The sequence below is a fragment of the Drosophila mojavensis genome, unplaced genomic scaffold (assembly GCF_018153725.1).
Source record: "Drosophila mojavensis isolate 15081-1352.22 unplaced genomic scaffold, ASM1815372v1 contig_74, whole genome shotgun sequence".
Taxonomy (NCBI): Eukaryota; Metazoa; Arthropoda; class Insecta; order Diptera; family Drosophilidae; genus Drosophila; species Drosophila mojavensis.
Genome location: NW_025318899.1, coordinates 6,771,033 through 6,795,719, shown reverse-complemented (window position 1 = coordinate 6,795,719; position 24,687 = coordinate 6,771,033). Strand labels below are relative to the sequence as shown.

At 39.7% G+C, this 24,687-nt stretch overlaps 1 long non-coding RNA gene across 2 annotated transcripts in view; it reads left to right on the top strand.

Annotated features, from left to right (window-relative positions):
* Positions 1–24,076, top strand: part of LOC122757489 — a 42,653-nt gene extending 18,577 nt beyond the window's left edge. Inside the window, exons 3-4 of one of the 2 annotated variants that reach the window (XR_006357536.1) lie at positions 3,547–3,605; positions 23,263–24,076. This is a non-coding gene — a long non-coding RNA (uncharacterized LOC122757489). Of the gene's footprint in view, positions 1–3,546; positions 4,274–23,262 lie in introns of those variants that run through there. The other variant, XR_006357535.1, reaches the window with a different exon arrangement.
* The last annotated feature ends 611 nt before the right edge of the window (positions 24,077–24,687 follow it).

Below are 24,687 nucleotides of genomic sequence, written 5' to 3'. Positions count from 1 at the left end.
AATAGTCAGTCACTACCAACTAGAGCACTCCACTAGAAGGGGATAAGGTATATAATATGATGATATGATATAATATAAACAAATGATAATGGAAGTAAAGTAGTATACCGGGTATTTCCAAGTCGGGCACTCTTGACTAGAGGTCTCTACTCGTATAGGACGTGAAAAATAATATGATATATTTATAAAACTAAAACACATTACAAACGAAAGTTCTTGTTTGTCATAAAAGAAGAATAATTGAATGACTTAAAAGACACTTTTCAGAGTATTTACTAGTCAGATACTCCCCAAAATCTATATTATATAAAAATTTGACTCTACTCAATATTTTGTTATAGAAAACAATGAAATTACTTTTCAGGAATTGAATTCCTTATGCTAATCTATATTATTTCCAATCAAATAATTTCTCATTTATTCATTTTGCTTTTTATTTCCATGCATTCCATGTAAATCAAATTTTCGCATCTGCATGCGCAGCTTCAATTTCAATTACAATTAATTTTGATTTGCAGCATTTTGCACATTTTTTAATTAAAAAGCATCCATTACGCATGCCTTCAATATTCATAATTTACTTAAACTAAAATTCGATTTACAATAAAAGTCCTCTATCAGCTACATTTCTGCGGCAATTTGTTATGCAATTGCTCTTCTTCTTTTTTCCTTGCCATCTGCCCTCCTCCTCTCGTCTGTCTTTTGGCTTAAATGCCATGTATAAATTTTAAATGTTTTGCGTTTGACACAGAGTTCAGGGAATTTTTTGTTCATAATCGAAACTTTGTCATTGATTGCAGTGCGTATATAAACCGTTATGTCATCTGCATAACGATCACATATATATACAAAAATATATAAATATATATATATATATATAGTTTATTATTTATTCATAACAATCTGGCGAAATTTCGCATGCAAGTTAATTGCAGAGCTTTTCATAAAGAGTTCATTTCAATATCAACTGCTGCCGGAAAATGCGCCAACAAATTTGATGTCGCTCAATCAATTTTGATTGCAGTGTCAGATGCAGCAAAAATTATAAACTTGAGTGTACCCAAATATGTGAATACCCTGTATATGTGCAGACGTTTCTATATTGAAGAGGATCTAGAGAAACTTCAATAGAATATACCTAAAATACTATTTTTAAGGCATATTTTAAAGTCATATTTAGTTGCTCCTTTATTAATAATAGATTATTTGATTATTTTCTTATTGCATGTAGCACAAAAAAAGAAAATAAATAAATAAATAAATAAATAAAATAAAATAAAAAAAAAATAAAAAAAATGAAAACAAAAAAATTATAATAATAATAATAAATTACCAAAAATAAATAAACAAAAAGCTATTTAAAAAATTAATAATAATAATACATAAGCCAAATAATAAATATAAAAAATTTACTAAACAAAAATAATAAAATATATAAATATCAAATAAGGATATTACATATATCTCTAAATAAGCTAAATACATACTAAATAAATACGACATAAATATTATCTTCGATATTTGTATTAAATATTATGATTTAAAGAGTGATTGAGAAATAGATATGCTAGAATATCAGATATTATCAGATAGTTGGGCTCTCATTAAGCTATTCAGATTCGATATCGAAATATTTGTTCCACTTCAAATGGCACAGCCGTAGTTTAAGAACTGTAACGACTCCCCTGTTGATATTGGTGCATTATGCATATACCTATATAGTATATATACAAATTGTGTTTACGTGTGTGTTGGAATGCATTTGTACAGCTGCAACATGCCCCTATGCTCCAGCAATTTCCATGCGAAAAAAGTTCGCATGTGACATATGATTTTTGTTGCTGTGTGTCAAAAAATTGCATTAAAAAAAGAAAAAAAAAAAAAAGTATGTGTGTGAGTGTTGATATATGGTTATTCGTTTGTTTGGGAGTTGCCATTTAATTGGTCCAAATGATTGCCAAATGAATGGCTTGTAATATTGGCAACATATTTGCCAAGCAAATTGCAAGCGAACAAGTGCCAGCCTGAACGAAGGACCCCACAGCCCATAGCAATAGCAATGAGTGCAGCAACAATAAATTGTTCATTGATTGGCTGCCATTTCGTCAGCAAACTCTCTCTATAAAAAAAAAATATTTATATATATATTTTTATATGTATACTTATATGGGTAGACGAGGCAGGTCAATAAGTAGTCATACGTAAACTACGCTCAAGTTTTGTGCCTTTCCATTACGTTAATTCCGAACTAAAAGGACAAAGTTACATTTTCGGCCCAAGTCAATAAAAAGCCACTCAAACGTCTGCGATTAGGGCCTACACATAAATTGATTTTATGCAAAACTTTTCTATCATCGAGCTCAAACAAACTGAGAGCGACCAAACGAGCAAGCAACCCATCGACCAGCCGGCCAATCGAGCCATATGGAGCGGGAGCGTGCGTTTGCACAAAGTTGAGATTAGTCGCATTGACAGGCCCAACAATGGCAACAGAATTTGTTTTAATTAATTGTCATTGTTGTCGCTGGCTGAGGGAAAAATTGTCAAGGAATGCAAATCATATCAAAGTTTGCAGATCATCTTAAAAGCGCGCAAGTCACGACCCCAAAAACTTTCCACTTAGGCAGCAAAGCGAACTGAGAGAAAAAACAGAAAACAGAGCAGCAGGAGCGGTAGCTGGAGCATCAACAAAGTTTCATTGAAAATCCGTAAAACCGTTAAGCTCGCCGGTGGGTGTGGCGCATAGGCGGTGGCGCATCGTTAGGTTTTGCAACATATGACAAGAAATGACTCGAACGCTTTATAAACAGCTTAACATGCCATTGCCAGCCACGCGAGCAGCAAAAACAGCAGCAGCCAGCAGGACGAGGCTTAACTGCTATTCTGGCCACATCCTGGCCATGTCCTGCTCGCCTCACACACACACACACACACACGGACACACACACATAAAGCGCTTACGCTGTGGCAGATTGATTTGTGGTCGAGTTCATGCCAAATTTAACTTTAATAGTTTTTACTGGATTTACTTTTAATTAATTTTTGCGACAAGCTGCAACTGAACGCTGAGCCACCAAGCAAGCAGTTGCTTCATTTGTAACCGACTGTGGCAGTGGCAATGGCAATGGCAATGGCACTCGCCACTCGCTGTGGCACTGCCGGCGTTTATCGTGGCGCGTAAAGCGCAATTAATTTCTTGTCTGCTTGTAGCAGGAGTAGCAGCAGGAGCAGCAGCAGGAGTAGCAGCAGGAGCAGCAGTAGGACCAAGCCACGCCTGATACCCAGCCGCCATTAATTATGAGATAAAGCACTAAAATGTATCAAGTTGTTGCGCAACTGTTTTGCGACAAAGTTGCTGCCACAATTTACTGCGAAATGCCGGCACACATACATATACATACATACATATCTATGCACATATATATACATAGATTTTGTTTTGTTGCCTTATCATTTATTATTTCTGACTGTAGCTATCATTAAATTAGCATGCCCAGCTGCTCAAGCCGTTCGCTTAATATTCTTCTCAACATTGTTTGCTTGCAGAAAATCAACTTGGCCGAGCTTGCTCACACATACATACATACATACATACATACATTGTGGTAAGTAGTTGGTGGCAGCTGCATAATGTTGCACAATCTAATTAAATGCGGAAATGCGAAGCCGTGCAACAGCAGCGGCAGACAAAATCAAAATGTCGTTAACATGCAGCCCCTTGCATGAGTGCGTGTGTGAGAGAGAGAGAGAGAGAGAGAGTGGGGTAGGAGTGGGCTCTATACACAATCAAATAGACATTGGTGCCCCTCAATCGATGCAGCATTGAATTGCAGATTCTCTGCCTAAACTTTGACTATTTGAAATGCGCTGCACAGAGTGCCAAAGCGTCTAGAGTTTTAAGCCGTGCAACAACAACAACAGCAACACAAGCACCATGAACAACTGCTAAATCCGTAAGTCAGGCACAAAAGTATTCAAAAAGAAGTGCAGCTGAAAAAGTTCACATTTCAAGATGCCATTTTCTTGACTTTTGCAACTTGGCTTTCAGTTTGCACGGCCGTTGCCGCAAATGTGTGCAACACCGCAGCCACCACCACCGCCACCAGCACCACCATCAACACCACTAGCAGCACAACATTATGTGCGTCTGTATGTGTGTGTGTGTGTGTGTGGGCGTGGCTGTACAAATGAATACCCTGCTGGCGCAGAAGCAGCTTGTCGCATTTTTTCGCGAGTCTTAAGATGTCTGCCAAAAAAAAAACAAAAAAATAAAGAGAAGCAGATGAAAGCAATTAAACATAAGTACGTGCATAATCTTTAAAAATGAGAGAGACTGAAAAGAAGCTTTTGGATGTAGTTTTTTATTTTTTTAAGTAATTATCTGTTATATGACAGCAATGAAGCGACGTGAGATTGTCTGGCGAAAAGACTTTATTGAAAACTGCAGAGCTCTGACAACAAACAGCTATTAAAGCCTGACTATAAAAGAAGTTTATTAACCGCCTAGTGTTTATTCAAAATTAGATAGAATAACGAGCTTTGAAAGTGTATGCAAAATTTTAGAAAGCTTTAACGCAGAGCTTTTAACAAAATTCTGAATATTTGAGATGTTTCTATTATTATTATTATCAGAAGTTTATTGAGTAGCTTAAGCATGAGGGCAAAGTTCATTAAAAATAACGTACTCATTTAAGAGCTTCGAAAGCTCATTTTATGTAGCTGTAAAAGTTATTCAACTTTTCAAAAATCACATGACAGCTTATATGCCAAAAGTGAAGAATAAAAAAAATTCCAAAACTCTTAAAGTTCAATGAAAGCACATGACAGCTTCACATTAATCACATTTGAAGCATTTCAGGCGAAGCAATAGGCTTTGCTTCACAAAGTTTTTAAAGGACTTCACATTGTATATGAGCTTAGACTTCGCTGATAAAACAGCTTTTGCGATGCTGGGTATCTTGAAGTCTGTCACAAGTTGCCAGACTGATTTTCTGCCAGCTTGGCGCCAGCTGCAAAGACAACAACGCCGCCGAGCTGACTGGCAACGGCCGGAGTTAAACAACTTACTTAGGCAATGTGCTGCTGACGGGTCAGACAGTCAGACAGACAGACAGAGAGAGGGAGAGGGAGAGGGAGAGGGAGAGAGAGAATGAGAAACGGGTTAGAGTCACTCGACTGGCAGTCAGGAAATTGTTGCATTTGGGCTTTTGTATGTTGTGCAAAAGTCAGCAGAAATCTACTTGACTTGACTTTTGCTTGCCACAAGAAAAAAAAAAAACCAAGACAAAAAAAAAAAAAAAAAAAAAAAAAAAAAAGCAAAAATAAGCAGTGCAAAAAAAGCAACAAAAATTGAGGCCAAAATGTAACGAGACGTTAGACGTTCCGCAACAACAGCAACAACCACAGCAGCCTAGACGAAGAGGAGCTCCCATTCCGCTGCTCTGGGCTCTAGCACGTATTTGTTTTAATAAAAGTTTTGCGCAAAAACTTAATGAAATGTTGCCAGCCTGTAAGAGCAACGAAATAGGAAGCTGGGCATGTAGACATGCTGCTGCCCCTGCTGCTGCTGCCTCTGTTGCTGTGCCTTTGCATATTTAGCCACAGCTCGAGACAAGCCAAAAGTTATGTTGCTTATGCACAAAAGGAAGTTGTTTTATATAACGCTTGAGATGGCTAAAAGAATGTCTTTCAATTAAAATAATTCTCTATGTGAATGAGTGTGTGTGTGTGTGTGTGTGTTCTCTTGTTATACAGATATTAGTGCTCATTTGTAGCGTGTTTAACAGATTTAATGCAACACTAATGAATAGATCCAATTGCCACTTGGCCAGCTTCAGTTTTTGGTTTCGACTCTGGCATTGGCTTTGGCTTTGGCTTTGGTTTTGGCTTTGGCTTTGGCAATTTGTGGCCAGCAACCAGAGGCAGCCTGTTAATTGGAAAGTTTCTATGCAATTATAAAACTTTTTTCATTATTTTGTGGCATTTTTCAGTTGCTGCTGCTGCTTCTGCTGCATCCGTTGATATTTTGTATCTCTGTGCTGGCAGTTTTTGGGCACAGGCAAATGTTTCTCGCCACAGGTAGCTGTAGCTCGAGCTGAGAGACAACTGTAACCGAGACGGACCCAACTCGTGTGTGACCAAAGTTAAAATGGAAATGAGAATGGAAATGGAAATGCATAGCTAGAAATAACACCAACAGCAGGAGCAGCAGGAGGAGCAGCAGCAGCAGCAGAAAATGACAATGTCAGTGCCTGAAATAACTTCAGGAGCGGAGCGAGGTGCGGTATACACACACACACACACACACACATGTCATATGAGTATTTTTGTTGTGCTTGCTGGCAACGCAAAATTAATTTCATTTTGTGCAGCGCAACAAAAGGCAAGTGACAATTGCAACTGCAAAAGCGTTTAACATGAATTTTATTAAATGCGTCGACCAATTGCCAGCAGCAACAATTAAAGCAGTGGCAGCAGCAACATCAGCAACAACAGCAACAGCAGGAGTAGCAGAAAGAGTAGTAGCAGCAGCAGCAGCAGCAGCAGCAGCAACAGCAACAGCAGGAGTAACAGCAGCAGCAGCAGCAACAACAGCATCAGCAGCAGGAGTAGCAGCAGTAGCAACATTTAAAGAGAGATATTCGTTAACTTCCACACGCCTACTCACCCACTCTCCCCTACTCTCTCTCTCCCTCTCTCAGTCTCTTCTTCTCTGTTGCTGTCTCTAGGCGAACGAAAAGCCAAATGAATAGCTAAGAGGTCCCACTTGGCCATTTAGGTGCACAATTGATGTGGTTTGATTTTGTTATGGTCATGGCAACTACATAAACACAAATGCCAAGCATCGACGTCAACGCTGCTGCTGCTGCTCCTGCTGCTGCTGCTGCTGCTGGCGCAATAACAACACTAAAAGCAATTCCCCAGTTGGCTGCTACAGGCTCAGCGCCAGCCCCAATGAAACGAATGAATAAATGAAGGCGGGGCACTAACACACACACATACTCTGAGGCGCAGCTGTGGCAGCATGTGCACATAATAGCTGCTAAGCAACTGTCCGCTGTCTGGGTGCTCGGTGTTCTTCCTTCTGTCTGTCTGTCTGTCTGTCTATCTGCCTGCCCGGCTGCCTGGCTTTTTGAACGTTTGAGTGCTTTGCCAATACCTGTCCCCAGTTGGCGGACAATTGTGTTTGGCATGTGCCTTGATTTAAATGATACTGAAATTGATTTGATTTAAGCGCAAATTATAATATTCCTGCCTTCAGTGCCCCATTCAGCGGAACTTGTTTGGCCTGTCCGGCCGGACACTTGTGGCAAGTGCTCAAGTGCCATAGAAGAACGAGCGCAACTTTCAAATGGCAACGGAAGTCCGACATAGCCCAGGCTAACATATACATACATACATCTATATATATATATATATATATATATATATATATATATATGTGTTTGTATATGGAATGAAAGAAAATTGAGATCAATTTCGAACGGAAGCCTTTTTATTTGATAGCCTTCGCTGGCAGCTCGTGCCAGCTTCTGTATTTATTTGCACTTTGGCAAATATAATAAATAACTTTTTTTCCCTCGTTCGCTCAGCTACTTTTCGTATTTGGACAGCGCTTTAAACTTTGTCTCAACTGCCAATTCGATGGCAGTTCAAAATCAATAGAGAGAGAGAAAAGTGTTGCCTACTTTTTGGGGCTGGCTGCAGAGCAGGAGGAGCCGGGGGGGCAATCGTAGCTAAACCACAATCAATTCAATTTGCGGCAAATGTCATGTCACAGCCACAATCTCATATGTCTGTAATTATAATTTATAAACATTTAATGCCGCCTTTGTGCCGAATCAATCGAATGTATGTATGTGTGTATGTATGTATGTGTACATACACGTTTTTATGTGTAACTTGTCAGGGCTCATCTATTGATAGATAATCTTTTTTGTGCAGCGGCCATGGCATGCCATTAATTATGTGAAGCGTCAGACACACACTGGCACGACACACATAGCTCAATCTTAGCCCCAACCACACACACACACACACACACCCCCACACGCACGCTGTGGGTGCCTCGGACATTTTTTTTTGACACCGCATTTTCATTAAATGGATTTCAATTATATAACCAAGGGAGCTGGGTAAAAATGTATTACATTAAAATTTATGAAAGCGGTTAAAACGACAGCAGCTCGTACAGTAGCTACACGCTACACACAATACATGCATAAATATGAAAAATGTTGTAGGGAAAACAAGAAAAACTGAATTCATTAAAAGTAAAAATTCAGCAAGAGAGGAAAATCACTTGGCAAACAGGCAAAAGCAGCAGCAGCAACAGCAACAGCAGTGGAAACCCTTTGATATTTAATGCCATCACCCCCTGCTCCACGCCCTCCCTCCCCCGCCCCTTCTTAACCTCTCGTTGGCCCCTGTCGCAGTTTATTTGGCAACTTAATCGCCCAACTGGCCGCCATTTCATTGAAATTTTTGGCTGTTCACGACGCGACGCGACGCGACGTTTTATTAAATTTCAGCACAGCAGTTGCTTTCATTGTTGTACGCGCCAGGGACAGCTGAGGCGGCTGAGGCGGGGGTTTTGTTTTTTATACTTTGCCCTATTTTAATGCTGCCAGGGGCGATAATAATAATGCCAGAAATACGTCAAATATTAAGCGACCTTTGGCTTATGCAACGGATAGGCAACCAAATGGCTTTAAGCAAATCCCTTTTTTGAAATACATAAACGTAATTAAATATACACTTGTATATATCGTATTCAGAAACACGCGTTTCTATTGTTGTATTTGAGGTAAATTTTAAATTCAATAGGATTATAATTAGCGCAAGTTTAAGCGGTTTTTAAACATCATTTTTCATTCTTTCTTTTTGTTTTTTGTTTTTGTTTTGCCAGCTATAAAATGTTTATTTAGCATTTAAAAAGTATTCGCCAGCGGGCACGTTTATGGGCCGTTAAAAAAGGTCAACGCCGGCGCCGAGCTGTGCAAACAGACCAAACAAAGTGCCCCCAAGTTTATTTAAAACAAGTAAGAGTGTTTTTTGCGATGGGGAGTAGGCGACTGGCGCACACCCTGAACCGGAGGAGAGCCTATGCAAATTAGAAGTCTCAAGCATGCCGAGTTCTCCTTACCAGGAATCTATATGTGTGTAAACATTGTGCTATTGCTTGTTGCTTGTTGCATGAATTGCTGCATAAACATGATACCCGCTCTTACCCATTCTCAATGTGGTCAGGGTATAGAAACTCCTTTTTAACAGGCGACGTGACCCTTGGGTCTAAGCCCCATCAAGCCCGGAAATGCGAGACGCAGAGCGCCGCCTGAGCAACTCAACAATGCTCAATTAAATTAATGAACATTTTGAGAGACGCTCACATAAAAATGGCATAATTAATGGATGCGCTTGCAGTATGTCTATGTATATGTATATGTGTATATAGATATGTACGACTATAGTTCATGCTCAACTTTTGTGCTGATGCACGATGCTGTTGCATGCAAAGCAATTTGCGTGACAAAACTTGCAAATCGCTGGTGTAAATTGCCCAGCCACGCCCTCGGCTGGCGCAGGGGCTGTGCTATGTGCTATGCTGACTGTTTAACTGAAAATTATTTTAATTTTTCACACAAGCCAAAAGCGGAAATTCCAATTAAAACGCATCAGCGAACTGGAAATCGTCGAAAACCAGCCAACGTCTATCTATCTGGCTGTCCCGCTATCCCGCTGTCCCGTTAGCCATCAGGCTGACAGAATTGGCAACAGAATCATAAAGCGAGGCACCGAAAACGCATCCGCATCAGACAAGAGCCGATAGCCATAGAGATAACGATGCCTCATGTGTATGTGTATATGGGGAGAGAGAGAGAGAGAGAGGTAGACAGAGAGAGAGAGTGAGAAGCTGAGTAAGAGGGAGATATTTTGTGACTGATTTTTCATTTATTTGTGCAAATTAAGAGTAAAAAAAAATTTAAGCCGAAAGAGATGCGAAATGTCGGCACAGACAACGTAAAATAAATAAACTGTGAAATAAACTGAGCCCCACTCAGCCCATCCACCCAAAGGGAAATAAAATGTACAATAATGTGCATATGTAAATAACGTTGTCAATGTAATTGGATACGATGCACACACACACACACACACACGCACATATATAGCGGGTACACCATAGCGAGTATTTACCGTAAACATCTGCATGGGCGGCCGAGTGACTCAGCTCCAGCATATTTCTGATCAATTCGATAGCCAGTAGGAAAATGACATATGCAGCTGTCATATGCGATTTCATTTGCATCTGGCACAAACGCACAGATTTCAATTATATGCCATTTAAATTGAATTATTGGAATACGTTATCAAAAGCCGGTGCTGACCTTATCATTCAATGTATTTATTCATATAAATGCCACTCACGCATCGCATGCGTAATTAATAAACCAGACGAGAGAGTTTGATTTCAAACTAATAAGAATGAAGGCAGCAAAGAAACAAAAAACAAGTGGAGAGAGATTTGCTAGAGAACGTCGATGAATTGAATACCCTTTTATATAAAGCTGAGATATGGATTGATAGAAAAAAAAATATTAAAATCAAAAATATATAAATAAAGAAATATATATATATAAATAAAAAATTATATATAATTAATAAAAATATACATATATAAAGAAAAAAAATTATTTATAAAAATATATATATATATATATATATTATAGAAAAACTAGATAAAATAATATATCAGATATTTGCAATCAAATTTTTATTATCTATACTGATTATATCTATATTAGAACAATATTCAAATCGCTGAAATATTTTGCATATGTTAGTTAAGTTATTAACTTTAAACTAATTCAAAAATTAGCATTTTCTAATTCATCAAATCTGAGATTTGCAATTGTTATCGTGCATAAATATCTCTCACGAAATCAAATTTCAACCTTCATTCTGAATATCGAGTTAATTTCTGTCTATTCTGCTTCGAATTGCTGATGACTGGCAACAGCTGCAGCATCTTTTTGATTCGCCTTGATGCAATTATGAGTGCTGTGCACGTGCCACATGGGGCAAGGCAGTCGTGCAGCACAACAAAACTAAGCAAGCACTGGAATAATAACTGCAATTATGATATGTATAGCAAAATGTGAATGTGAATGTGAATGTGAATGGGATTGTGATTGTGAATGTGATCCAAGTGCAATCGAGTGAAGCTCAATGGCTAGCGAAATTTATATTTTGCTGATTTAAGCAAAGACAAATGTAATTCAATTACAGCCAGCTGCAGCACGCAGAGAGATAGCCAGGGCTTAGAGCTGGGTGTTAAATGTCTGTGTGTGTCTGTGTGCAGAGGGACTACCCCTATTCAATCCGATTGCACACAGCGAAACGTGTTTTCAATTGCCAATTATTTGTTGTCTTTGCAGTGAATGAAGCTCGCAGCAAATACGAAAAACAATAACTGCAATAATAATACAATTTCAAACGAATAAACAAACAAATTTTATTTTCCAACGAAACGAACCAAAAAAATAAAATAAAATAAAATAGAAGAAAAATTTGATTAAAATGTTGAATCATATGGCAATCAGAGCAGCTTTGATAAACCAATATCAATTGCAAATTTATGTAGATTTTCTCTGATGAAATTTATATGAAATGAAACGAAAAAAAAAAAACTCTTGATTTATGCTTAAAATAACAAAGTTGCCTTCATCTGTCTGTTATTTATCAGTTTATAATAATATTATGTGTTCCATGGATGCTTCACATGTGCCGAGAGCAGCGAGATAACGCATATATATAGATATTTGTATACTCTATAGTAATTTTAATGTGAAATGCAGTGAGAGTGAGAGAGAGAGAGAGGCTCGTGTAGATTATTGGAGAAGATTTATAGACAATCAAAAATATATACAACATTTTATTTTTCTCATTATATATAGAAGGGAATTTGAGTACTACATAAAGGATATCACGTGGCTTATTTATAAATATATCATTTAATATATTTATATATTATATCATTTAATATATTTATATTTATATATACTATATTAAATAATATATCTTAAATATGTACATCGTATCATACCTTACCTTATCATATCATATAATATCATACCATATAACACATATCATATCATACAATTTCATATTATCATAATATTTAAACAAATTTTCCAGACTAAAAGTTTCCTATTAACTAAAATATCTCCACTCTATTTTACATTCCCTATATCTATCATAGTGCTTCACTGTTCCACGCCCTATAAGCCTGTCATTAGAGCATTTCATTTTCGCCTTAACATACACAGCTTTTCTCTTGTTTCACTGCCCCTCTCTCTCTCTTTATGTTCCACTCGTTTTTTCCTAAAATAAACATTGATTTTTATGCCTCTCAAAGTGTTTAATCAGTTTTGTGTTGTGCTCCCATAAAAAACTAATCTACAATGGCCTCAAAATAAAAGCCATAAATTTGAGCCGAATACCGAAAACCGAAAAAAGCGAACTGAATCGGTTGCTGCATAAAAAATGGCTGCAAACATGAATTCCTTGGCCCGCCTGTCCGGCTGCATTTGATGGCTGGCGGATATGCTACAGATTTGTATGCAAAGAGCGGAAAATTCAGAATGGGCTGGAATCAAAAAACAAAAAAAAAAACAAAAACCTAGGGCAGTTAGCTAAGGCAGGTGAAGCAGGTGGGCGTAAGCTGCAGCCGTGCTTTGTTTAGTAATTGCTTTAGTAGAGCGAGAGAGGAAGAGAGAGAGAGAGAGCGAGAGAGAGGGAGAGATAAACTGCAAACAGCAATCAGAATGAAAAACCAAATGCAGGCGGATGCACTACAAAAAAATTAATGATTATTTGTTTACCAATTGGCAAGTATTATGATTTAGTGAGTTGTTGTTGTTGTTGTTGCTAGAGTTGTTGTTGCTTTGACCGCTTGTCACACGTGTTAGTATTGATTCTGTTTGCCAATGGCATTATATTTGATTTCTAATTAAAACACATTGTGCAGCTGGCAAATGCAATATGATTTTATTTTTTTATTTAGCTTTTTTTTATATTGCAGCACTTGCATTTAATTAAATGCAAATAACAAATGTGCAAAAATCACATAAATTCTAGTGCAAGGTGCGAGGCACCAATTTATATTAAATAAATGAATGCCCAGCCAGTTATACAACTGTTTGCCATTTGTGAGTGGAGGTGTGTGTGTGTGAGTGTGAGTGTGGGTGGGTGTTATGTATGGGTGGTGCAGATTCGCGGGCATCGTGACCATTATTTATGAACGCAATCATTCATATGATATTTTGCGGTTGCGCTTGCATTTATCAAAAAATGTTTTATAACACTTGCTTAACAAAGCTTTTGGCAGTTCCATGTGTGTGTGAGTGTGTGTGTGTAGGTTTAAAGCCCTTGAAAGCTGTTGCAAAAGTTGCATTAAAAATGGATTAAAAAAAGATTTTACTATTTTTGAGTCTTATCTGAAATATAATTGATATATGAATAATTTAGTGAATTCTAGAAAAATTAAATATATTTTTAGTTTAAATTTAAAAATAAAAATTGATAAAAATGCCACAAAGTTAAGCATTCTTCCACAGCGCTCGTTATACATAAAATATCTTAAATTCTATTCGAATTCAATATCAACTTTAATTGATATAGTAGAAACAATACTTGATAGAAATCAATTAAAGAGCGCTTCAGCTCTACTCTTAGTTTTCCACATTTTTTCATTAAGTTTTCAGTGATTAATGTTTTATGTTGCATTCAATTTGTATGATCGTTTTGACAGCTGTTTAAACTGTCAGCTTTTAAGTGCGTTTCAGGCGCGTTGCCCGAAAAAGAAAGAAAAGCCCCAAACATCAACAGCAAACTCATTAAAATCATAAAATGCATTTATGACAGTCCTGTTTGCGCACAGGCAATAAGCATATATGGCTGCATGTGTGTGTGCGTGTGTGTGTGTGTTGTTGTTGTTGTGTGTGTATTATGTGTGCTTGGGCGTTGCTGAAAAGTGTCAAAATCCAAACCAAAGGCGCAGACAAAGTTGGCAGGCTGTGCGCTCGAGTTGCTGCGTGTATCCTTGCTGCAGCCTCACAGCCAGGCAAAGCGTGTCCTGCGGCCGCCGCTTTCGTGTTGTTACACAATTATGCATGCAACAGCTCAAGTTTTGCTGCCACTGCTGCCACTGCTGCCTGCTGTTGTTGTTGTTGTTGTAATTATACGAGCTGCCAACAACAGTTGCCTGACTATGGCAAAACACGATTAATCTTGGCAATACAGTTGTGCCTATGTGCGAAAGTTTTAGACATTGCACTATGGGGAAAAATCCAAATTATCGGGTATTAATTAATAACTTAAAAACTAAGCCAGATTTTTTGATCCGGTTTTTGTATTATTAATATGTATACCATCAGAAATATATTTTAGAAAAATGGGCGTGTCACCGCCCACCCAAAAAAAATTTATTAAAATTTTGTATTAAAATTTTTTTTTTTTTTTTTAAGAATTTTGCTTGTTCATACTTTAAAATAATAATTTTAATTGAAAACAATCGAACTTTCATAAAATCGAAATTAGTTTTCTTCAGTTTCGAGTTCCAAATCAGCCAGAAATATTGATCCGCTAAAAAAATTCGGGTTCTTCAACTGATTTAATTGTGCCTTCAACTTTACATAATACAATACGTACAACTTCATTAGACAGCGACCTTTATGCTTTCAAACTCTTTTCTAAAGATTTGCCGAAGAAATAATCTGATCAGATGTATCCATTGTTAAAAACCATCAGCGAAATTATGGATTCTGCTCTCATGCTCTCATGCATGATGAAATTAGTCTGATTTATAGACCTGGTTGGGCAAATCAGACGCTTCCTTACCAAAAAAAGCCTACAGGATGAACAGTACTTTCCATAATCTGCCTCAAATGAACAATTATTTTTATAAACATTTGCTGTCATAGGCAGTCATTCATAGTTGTCAGCTAGTTTTTGTTCCTGCTGCATTTCTTCCATTTGTAATTTATATTTTGGCAAAAAAAGCGGCTTTTGCTTTTTTAATATCATTTATAAGTTGAATCAATATTAGTCTTATTTAGTTTCAAAATCACAATTACTATTTCTTGGTTAGAGTTGCCTTTTTCATTGAGCCAAATATCACACAGGTCAGCTCATAGTCACCTGCTAAAAATTGATTTGCGCCGGTTGTGCGCAAAAGTGCACATTGAGACAAAGGCACTAAGATCCCAATTGATTACTCTATAACATGCAATTGGAATTACACTGGTGCGCCCTGGTGGCTGTTTTATATGTCTTTGCAAAGTTTAATTTTATTTACAAGAAATGAAATTTGACAACATTTGCTAATTATACAATAAATGATTAAAATAAGTTCAAACATCAATTGGTTTTTAAGCCAACGCATAGTAGAAGCCCTAAAAATTCATATCCTTTTTAAATTTCTCAAAAATAATGTCTGGTCATTGAATAACGATGATTTGAAAATCGGCTAACACAAATTGTAAGCTGAAGGCAAATGCTTTTCGAAGATAACAGCTGACTTTAACAGCTGTTAGGCTTAACAGTGGACTGTTATTCAACATTTTGGGTACAGTACCTTAAAGTTTGGAGTTTTATTAAGATGTTAACATAAAAAAATTATAAATTTTCATACTTCGCAAAAATGACTAAATACCCGAAAAACGGCAAAATTCCCCATAGTGCATTGGCAAGCAGATTCCAATATGTATATGTTTGTGTGTGTATATATGTGTGTCTATACTCGTATTTATTCTGAGACTGGCACTTCAATCACGCTCATTCGTTATGCATTTGACAAATTGAAAATGCGCACAAAGTAAGTGCGAAGCAACCACCAAAAGAAGCAGCAGCAGGAGCAGCAGCAGGAGCAAAATAAGTACGAAAAGGACGTGCTGTTTGCTTGCCAAACAAGCGCCATCAGCGCATCCTTAAACACATAATTTCCAGTTGCCAATTTCGTGGTACAGTCACTCCATGTCTCAGCACTATCTTTATACCTACTGAATCTCTTTCCCCCTGTCTCTGTCACTCTCTCTCTCTCTATCACTCTCTCACTCTGTCTCTGTGGTCTGCAGCGTCTTTTCATCGTCTTCTCACTTATTATTGCTTACACATTTTGCTGGCTGACCACGTTCTCAGCGCAGCTAGCGCTGGCTCTACCATTTATCATGCACTCGACAATTTTTCACTGCATAACTCAGGGCGCCACGTACGGCCAGAGGGGAGTGGCATGCTGCCACACAGCCACACACCAGCCTTGGCTTGGCTGCATCTTTCTCTTCTCCTCTTCTTCTCTAGTTTATTAAAGCAGAGAATAGAGCTGGACTTTATCCGCAATCAGTGGCGCCTGGACAGTGTCACACACATACACACAAACACAAACACACACACATGGCCACTGTTTCGATAGCTTTTGATTAATGCAAGAACAAGTGAGCGAGAGAGAGAGAGAGTGAGAGAGTGAGAGAGTGAGAGATAGAGAGTTCACCAGATAGTACTTCCAATTTCGATTGCTAGTTTGAACCTCTAACTGACCCTAGCAGCGCATAGTTGACTTTCATTTAGCCGAGGCAACGAAGCAACGCAGCAACGAGGCAAAGAGGCAGCGAGGCAACGAGGCAATGGCTAGAACGCTGATGCCATCTGACGTTGACTCGCAAATCAAACGGAATCGAAACGTGCGGGTCCCGCATTTCCATTCAACTTCCAATTTTCAATGGCATTTTCCATTGCGATTTCCATTCCGATTACCATTTCGCATTCATTCTTCATCATTTGCTTAGCATGTCACTCAGCACATTTGGCATGCGCTCGTCTATTTAGCTGATTGTCTGCCAGCCAAGCAGCCAGGCAGGCAGTTGCTCCTGCTCGCTGCCAGCATCGCATGTCAAAGAAGGTCCTTGTGTGTGTGTGTGTGTGTGTGCTCAGCATTTTTGTTGACATATTCATTGGCAAATGCAATAATGTTAGATTTAAATGCCTGACAGCGCTTAGTGCGTCTACGTGGCCTCGATGCGACACGGCCGACCGTCCGTCCGCCCCTCACGGAAATTGAAAAACCCCGCCATGCTTCCCTTAAAGTTAGTAGTTCGATTTCAGCTCTCCCCCTCTCGCTCTCTCTCCCACTCTCTCTGTCGATTTTTCAACGTCGTGAGTTGACAAAAGTTGTGTAAATTATTTTGCCAGCGTGGCATCGAGTCGCCTTCAGCTTTTGACACACTTTGATGTCAGTTGCATGCAACCGAACTAATTTCCAAGCAGCCAATGCAAGCAACAGCCCCAGCCCCAGCCCAGCCGCTCCGACTCGCTGCTCAATTGATGAATGACAGGCGGCAGGAACTAGTCGAGTAATGCGGGCAAAGCGCTTCAGAATGCCTTAAGCTTAGTGGCGTTCGAGTGGCGCTGTAACTGCAGGAGTAGCATCATCATCATCGCCATCAACATCATTATCGTCATCTTCATCCTGTTTGTTACGAGTATTACGATTATTATTATTTTCAGTTTAATGAAAAGTGCAATTTGTGCCACGCCCCGCCACGCCTTTGCGCTGCTCAACTCAGCTCGGCTGCTTAAGCCTCGCTTCACTTCAATTCAAAAGCAAATGTGCAACTCCCTCTGTACGTCTCTCCCTCCTCTCTCTCGCTCTTTCACTTTGCTGTGCTAAGACGTAGACAGCTGAGGCGAGCGCCCAGCTGCTCTGCTCACTGCAGCCACTTTACAATCTTATCGATTTTTGTTTGGCTTTTAGTGACCCGCCTCCAGTCGTTGGCTTTGCCTTTGCCTTTGACTTGGCTCTCCTTTGCCTTATCCATCTCCTTCTCCTTCTCCTTCTCTTTCTTTATTTTTTTTCATCGCCCAGCTTTATGCATTTGGTGGCAGCCACTTTGATGACATTATTGAGTGGCCGCCCAAGCTCAACCCCAACGCCTCCAGCCCCTGCCCCTACCCCAGTCACAGCATTGCTCTGGCCTTATCCGTGTGCTGCATAATGGAATTACGCTTTTAGCTGGTCTCGCTTTCTTGCCCAGCTCGCCCTCTCTCTTTCACTCTCTTTCACTCTATCTCTCTCTCTCTCTCAACTCCATCAATTTCAAACTGCTTTTTACAACAAATTAAATCAATCGATCAAGCCGCCACGCTGACCGAACAAAAACTGTGTCAATCAATTAGTTTTGGCCCGCACACACACACACACACACATGCACACTGTGAAAGGACCTCTCACACTCAACGCAATAATTTTAATGAAATACAAATATAAATGAAGCAACGGCCCAACAATGACAGCTCAAACGGCGCTCATCAATCGCCCGAAACTTTTATCAAATCAGCCGTTCGAAATTATTTCCGGCACTCGCCTGATTAGCCTCCATGCCCCCGCTCATCAACATTTTCCGGCACATTTTTGCGGCTGGCCACGTGCACGCCATCTCAAGTAGTGCCAGCAAAATCTATTGAAAATGCAAAATAAATAAGCCTGGCTGGCCCAAGTAACTCGAAATGAACAACGAGCAGTTACCCTCTGGCAAGTGCATATAGTAGAGCTATGCTTGCCAGTCGTGCATACCCGCCCGCTGCCTCGTCTGGGCATTGTAAAATAAACAAGCAGCCGCAAAAAAACGAGGGGAACCATCTAAAGCGAATGACAAATTTTAATGTCAATAGCCAAAGACGTGCGCTGGTCGTGGCCCGTAGAAAACTAGATGGAAGAGGCTGCCAGCTAAGGCTGATGCCATGGCTAAGGCTGAGGCTGAGGTCCTCGCCATTTGCTTTAGTATCTCTGCGCCGACTTTCATGTTCATTTGAATGTCGTTGCAGGACGCACAAACGATTTGTTTTGGCTGGCATCGTCTATTGGTTTTTTCGGCAGCTCTCACTCTATCTGTGTGTGTGTGTGTGTGTGTGTGTGGAGGGTTTATTTGTATTAATGAAATAGACATTTTGGGGTCATGCTAAAGTGATTTTTCAACGTCCTGTCCGGGACAGCAGCAGCCAGTCGAACCACCACGCGCGTTGCCTCCTCTTCTATCTTATGTCTCACGTTTCATGTTCCTTATCTGCACCATTTGCCATTTCGTCTATTTTGTTGCCTTGCTTTTTGTTGCTTTTTGTTTTGTATTTTGTTTGTCGCCGTGTTTATTTTGGCTTTGTCTTGGCTTTTGTCGCTTGTTTTCTGTTTTTCCTATTTTTCCATTTTTTGTTTTTTTTTTTGCTGCTGCTGCTGCTGCTGCTCCTGCCAAACGAATCCTTTCCGTGCCGCAACAATGGCCAACTTTTGGTAGTGGATGCTGCCGCTGCAGCTTTCGTGGCCTTTCAGCGACACTCGCAGCAAAGTGAAACTAATGGCAGTTAGTTTTGTTAAGTCGATAAAACTGTCAGTGATATGGCAGATTGTGTGGCAGCTGGCGGGTCCTTTTTGCCGCAAGCAGCTGCTACAGCGCTCCAGCACCACTCCAGCGCTTTTTGTCACCCACTGTGTGGGCGAAATGGATTTGCAGGCGTTCCACATTCCACGGCTGCGTTTTCTTTTTATTTTGAGTTGGGTTAAAAAAGTTAAATGAAGTTGCCACAGGCATTAAATTTCCGCCATTATCAGACAAGTCAGTCCAACCCAGCCCAAGAACCCGCCCGCCCCACAGCCAGCTCGAATGCAAATGAAGCTGGCTGCAAAAGTGTTGCATTTGTCGTTGCATGCCACCAAGGCGGCATGGGCGTGGCTGCTGGGCATACTTGGGCCAAAAGTGAGTGACATTTTATGTACATTTTCTTGGCTTCGCTGCCAGCCAAACTGCAGCCGTGTTTTATGCACATTCGCACATTTTTGATAGGCCAGAGAAGGAGAGAGTGTGTGTGTGTGTGTGTGTAGGTATGTGTGCTAATGGGCGCCAGAAATAATGTTGACTTATTTCGCTGCACTTTTTCTCTACAAATGACTTGCCATCTCTTCATCAACATCAACATCAGCAGCAGCAGCAGGAGCAGCAGGAGCAGGAACAGCAGGAGCAGGAGCTTTCAGCTTATTACTTTGTGTGCAGCACACACACACACACACACAGCGTTTAGCTGAAGCGCATTCATTGTGTACATTGTACAATGGCTCGACTAGTCCATATTTCAGCAAGGTAGCTGAATTAATTATCACATATCACAGCTGGCTCACGTATCCTAAATCAAAGCATTTAACGCCCCTAATCCGCTTAATGCAAAGGGTTCTCTACCCCACAAACACAGAGAAAGAGAGAGAGAGAGAGAGGGAGAGAAACTCACTCAGAACAGCTTGTTTGGGTTAGCTGTGCAAGTGCACTTGGTGAAGAGACGGCATGAAGAGGCAGAGGGCTGAAAGGCTGAGTGTGCAGCGTATTTAGCAAATTAAAATGAAAATCTTTGGCCCAAGCGACCGCAGCACAAAAAAAAAAGAAAGAAATAAACACCTAACGTCACAAAAAGTGGAAGAGGCAAAGAGAGAGAGAGAGAGAGAGAGACAGGTAGGGGGGAAGCATGGGAATGAGCGACAGAGATGAGGGACAGCTCGCTTTAAGTCCCCGACGCGGATAACGAACAAGTGGAACGTGGAGCATGGAGCGTGGCTTGGGCAGGTCGCTGTGATTGGCAGCAGCCATCAAGCAAGTTAATTGCCCACAATTTAGAGAAGAGAACGCTGTGAAGTGGACACCACCCAGAGCCAGCCACACACACACACACACACACATAGACTCTACTTCCGTTGCGCTAGCAAAGCTCATCAATCGAATTGAAGTCGGTCGCACCATAGTGTCCCCTTGACGCTGCCAGTCGCCAGCTAAATCTCGACCATTTGTGACGCTATTAGGCAGGAGACGGGTCAGTCGGCCTGCCTGCCCGGACTCTTCTCTCCCTCTCTCTCTCCCTCTCCCTCTATTTGTATATGGCCATGTTTGAGGCCATTATCGTGTATGGTGCGTTATTAACTTTTGCTGCCTGTCAACATTGAAAATTATATGCTAGCCAACCACAAAACGAACCCCACACACCCACACACACATAACCATTGTGAGTATGTGTGTATGTGTGTGTGCTATTTTTCATGCTTTGCTTGCCTCTCGCATTCATTACGTGAGTTGCGTTGGCGACGAGCACAAGGATTCACATCCTTATGCCCAACCACTTGCCATTAGCGCAGCAGGAGAAGCACATTTAATTTTGTTGTTGCTGCTCCTGCTGCTGCCGCTGCTGCTGCTCTCTTCTCTAAGCCTCCTGCTTTTGTGGCATATAAATCAAGTATTTTTTACAAATTGTTGTCATCATGTTGACATTTGCGACATCTTTATCGGCATCGAAATTCGGTCCAGGCCCATGCAAAGTAGACCCTGGCACTCTTGTCAATGTAATTGCTGTGCGAAAGAGTGAGGTGATATACAGAAGGAGAGCGACGACAGCGAGCTTAAGTTCGATTCCAAATTGGAAAAGATCAACTATAACTAGAGCTAAGTGGATGCGAATTAAATCTATTGCAAAGTGAACTAAACTCTGATTGCCGGTCAGCAAATCCCTCGACGTCGCTAACTTTTACAAGAAACTCAAGACTTCCGGGCGGTGTTAGTGACTGTGACGGTGCTTTTCAGCTCTTCCTGATGCCAGGCGCAAATTAAAAGCTGAGCACGAAACAAAAGAGAAACAGGGAAAAGCGAAGAGCAAAGGAAAACAATAACAATATCAGCATGAAACTAAAGCCAAAAAAGGAAACGGGGCGAGTTGTAAATGAAAAATTACATTTTATTTTTATTTATGTATTTGCATTTGCCATAAAACTCAACGCAACATCATCAGCGACGGCGCTGAGTAGAAGAAACAACATCATGAACGTCGACGTTGCCCAAATGACTTCCGTTTCCGTTTAAGATGCAGCCACGCACACACACACACACACAAATATATGTATATATGTATGTAGATGGGGCATCAGCATGCAGTACGCGTCATTTGTTTGGCTGGCTTGCTGTTGGCTGTTTGTTGTTGCCTGTTTGTTGTTGCCTGCTTGTTGTTGCCCATTACCATCTGCGTCTACACATTTGCTGTCCATTTTGACAGCGAAAAATTGCATCGAGTATAATGTAAATCGTGTCATTTGTCAAGGCCAGCTGTTTCCCAGCTGCCGACAGCAGCAACAACAGCAACAACAGCAAAAAATAATAATAAAAACAAGCACAGCCTAATGACAATCGGCATGTCTTGACAATCATACGAAAGTGTGTGTCATGCACTGAGAGAAATATGTGAAGGTGTTGATGACAGGCTCTAGATGAAACTTAAGCAGAAGACTTTTAAAGCTCAGTGTATGAACATTTCAAAAGGGTATTAGTAATATTTCGTTATCATCTTGATATAAATATGGATTGCTCTGGGAAAACATATATTCAAAAGTCAAATTGGAATTTTATTGTTCAATTTATGAATTAAAACCCAAGTTAACTTAAATAAATACAAGTAAGTTTTAAATCAAATATACTACATAATCCAATGAAAAATCATATAAAGCTGTAATAATTTTGCTCAATAAAAATGTATATACTAAGTTGCTTGATAACATATTTCTTTTCCAAACTCCTTCAATATTTTCTTTGCTTAAAATATAACTAAAAGTGTATTGACATTATATAAAGTATTTTAATTTAAATTTCTAAACTAAAATACATTTTCGCCTTTAACAAACTCACCTTTCTTTTCGTTCAGTGTATTAGCATAGCTAGAGATAAATGCCTAAGCACATTGCTCATAAGCCCATGCACTCGAGTAGATTTAATGAGTCTTTTCGCAAAAGTAATTTGAAAATTTTCGGGGCACTTCGCCTGTGACTAAGTCGGAGCCCGGCGCGTGAATAATTCAATAAACTAACTTTCATGAAGATTAATTAAATATTTCTGTCTAATTTGACGCAATTTATGCAATGCGTCGGCCAGGAGCCGCAGCGCCTTACGCACAGCACAGAAAAATGAACAAACTTTGAGCGTTAGCTATCTGCAACGCCAAAGTGTCTGTGTGTGTGCGTGTGTGTGTGTGTGTGTGTGCTGCTAAAACTTTTATTAATTACAAAAGATACACATAAATATTAGTAGCGCAGCAGTTGGGTAGCCAAAGTAGCTGCCACCGCACTCGTTTATTTGCGAGAAAGCCACTCGACGAGTTACTAACTTAGTTTCTTATGTTTCCGCTTGCTTTTTCCAGTGTCCGGATAAAGTTGACGAGCTCTAGAGACCACAAACAACAACAAACTGCAAATGGAGCGGGGGGAGATGGGAGCTGGCCCTGGAGCTGGAGCTGGGTATTAATACCAGCGGAGCTACGATATTCCCTCTATATATGTACATATGTATGTATGTGTGTATATGCTCTACGGTTTACAGCTTACGCTCTAAGGTAAGTGGGGCGGAGTGGGCAGCAGTGACGGGAAATAATGCAAGTTAATGCGCTTGTGTACACGGACATAATGTATAATTAATTTGGCTCGACATGCACATTTGCCAGCGGCCACCTGTTGAGCTCCGGCTCTCACCTGCCGCGCCACGCCCCCAGTTCAACCAGCCAACCCATTGAAAAGTGGCATAACGAGCACTCAGGCAACGGCTTAAAAGTGCTCACAAATTGCTACATGGCAATGTCTGTGTTACAGTCGAGAGATGTGCATGTGTGTGTGTGTGTGTGTGTGTGTGTGTGTGTGTGTGTGTGTGTGTGTGTGTGAGTATGAGTGTGTGTTGCTGGGCTGCTGCTTTCATCAACACTTCCGCTGCAGCAGCAGCAGCAGCAGCTGTTGAAAAAGAGCTGCAAACTGAAACTGCAATTGAAGCGCTTTTCACTGCAGACAGCAGACCTACCTGGACACAAAGAACAAAAAACTGGTTAAGGTGTACTAATTGGCCATGCTCAGCGGGCACATGCCCTGTAATTAGCTGCAAGCTATCATTAGAAATGAATTGTATATATACCCTTTAATTAACTGCAAGCTATCATTATAAATACATTGTATGTATATATATATACTCCATATAACATACAAAATATTCCGTATATATATTTTAGTATTGTCACTTTAGTTTATATTAAGTCTCAAAATCGATTTTTATCGGTTTAATGCCAATTTAATGATTCATTTAAAATATATATTATACAATTCATCCCTCTAAATTCTATGATTTCTGAGTCGAGGCACAAAAGAGAATCTTTCTTCTTATATATACAATATTAAAAATCGATATTCTTCGATAGTTAAGAAGCAAAAGGAAAATATATATATACTAAACACTTATATTTCTCATTTACATGGAAATTTTGTTGAGCTGGAATTATTATAATAATAATTCGTAATAATAATTTATAAAATATATAAACTACAGTAAAATCCGGTTAAAGCGACTCCGCGTCGAAAATTCTGGTCCCCAGACAGACTTTTATGAGCAAGCTTATATGGCGTCTACCTCTACTGTACATATATTGTATTATACTTCTCAATCCAACCCCTTTTTACAGCTTCAGAACTACTTAAAGCATGAAGTCCGAATTGGTTCAATGTCTATATCACTTATACACTTTATGTGCTGCAACATTCTGCTCTCTGGTGCGTTACATACATTTGCATTCGGACATGAATACCCC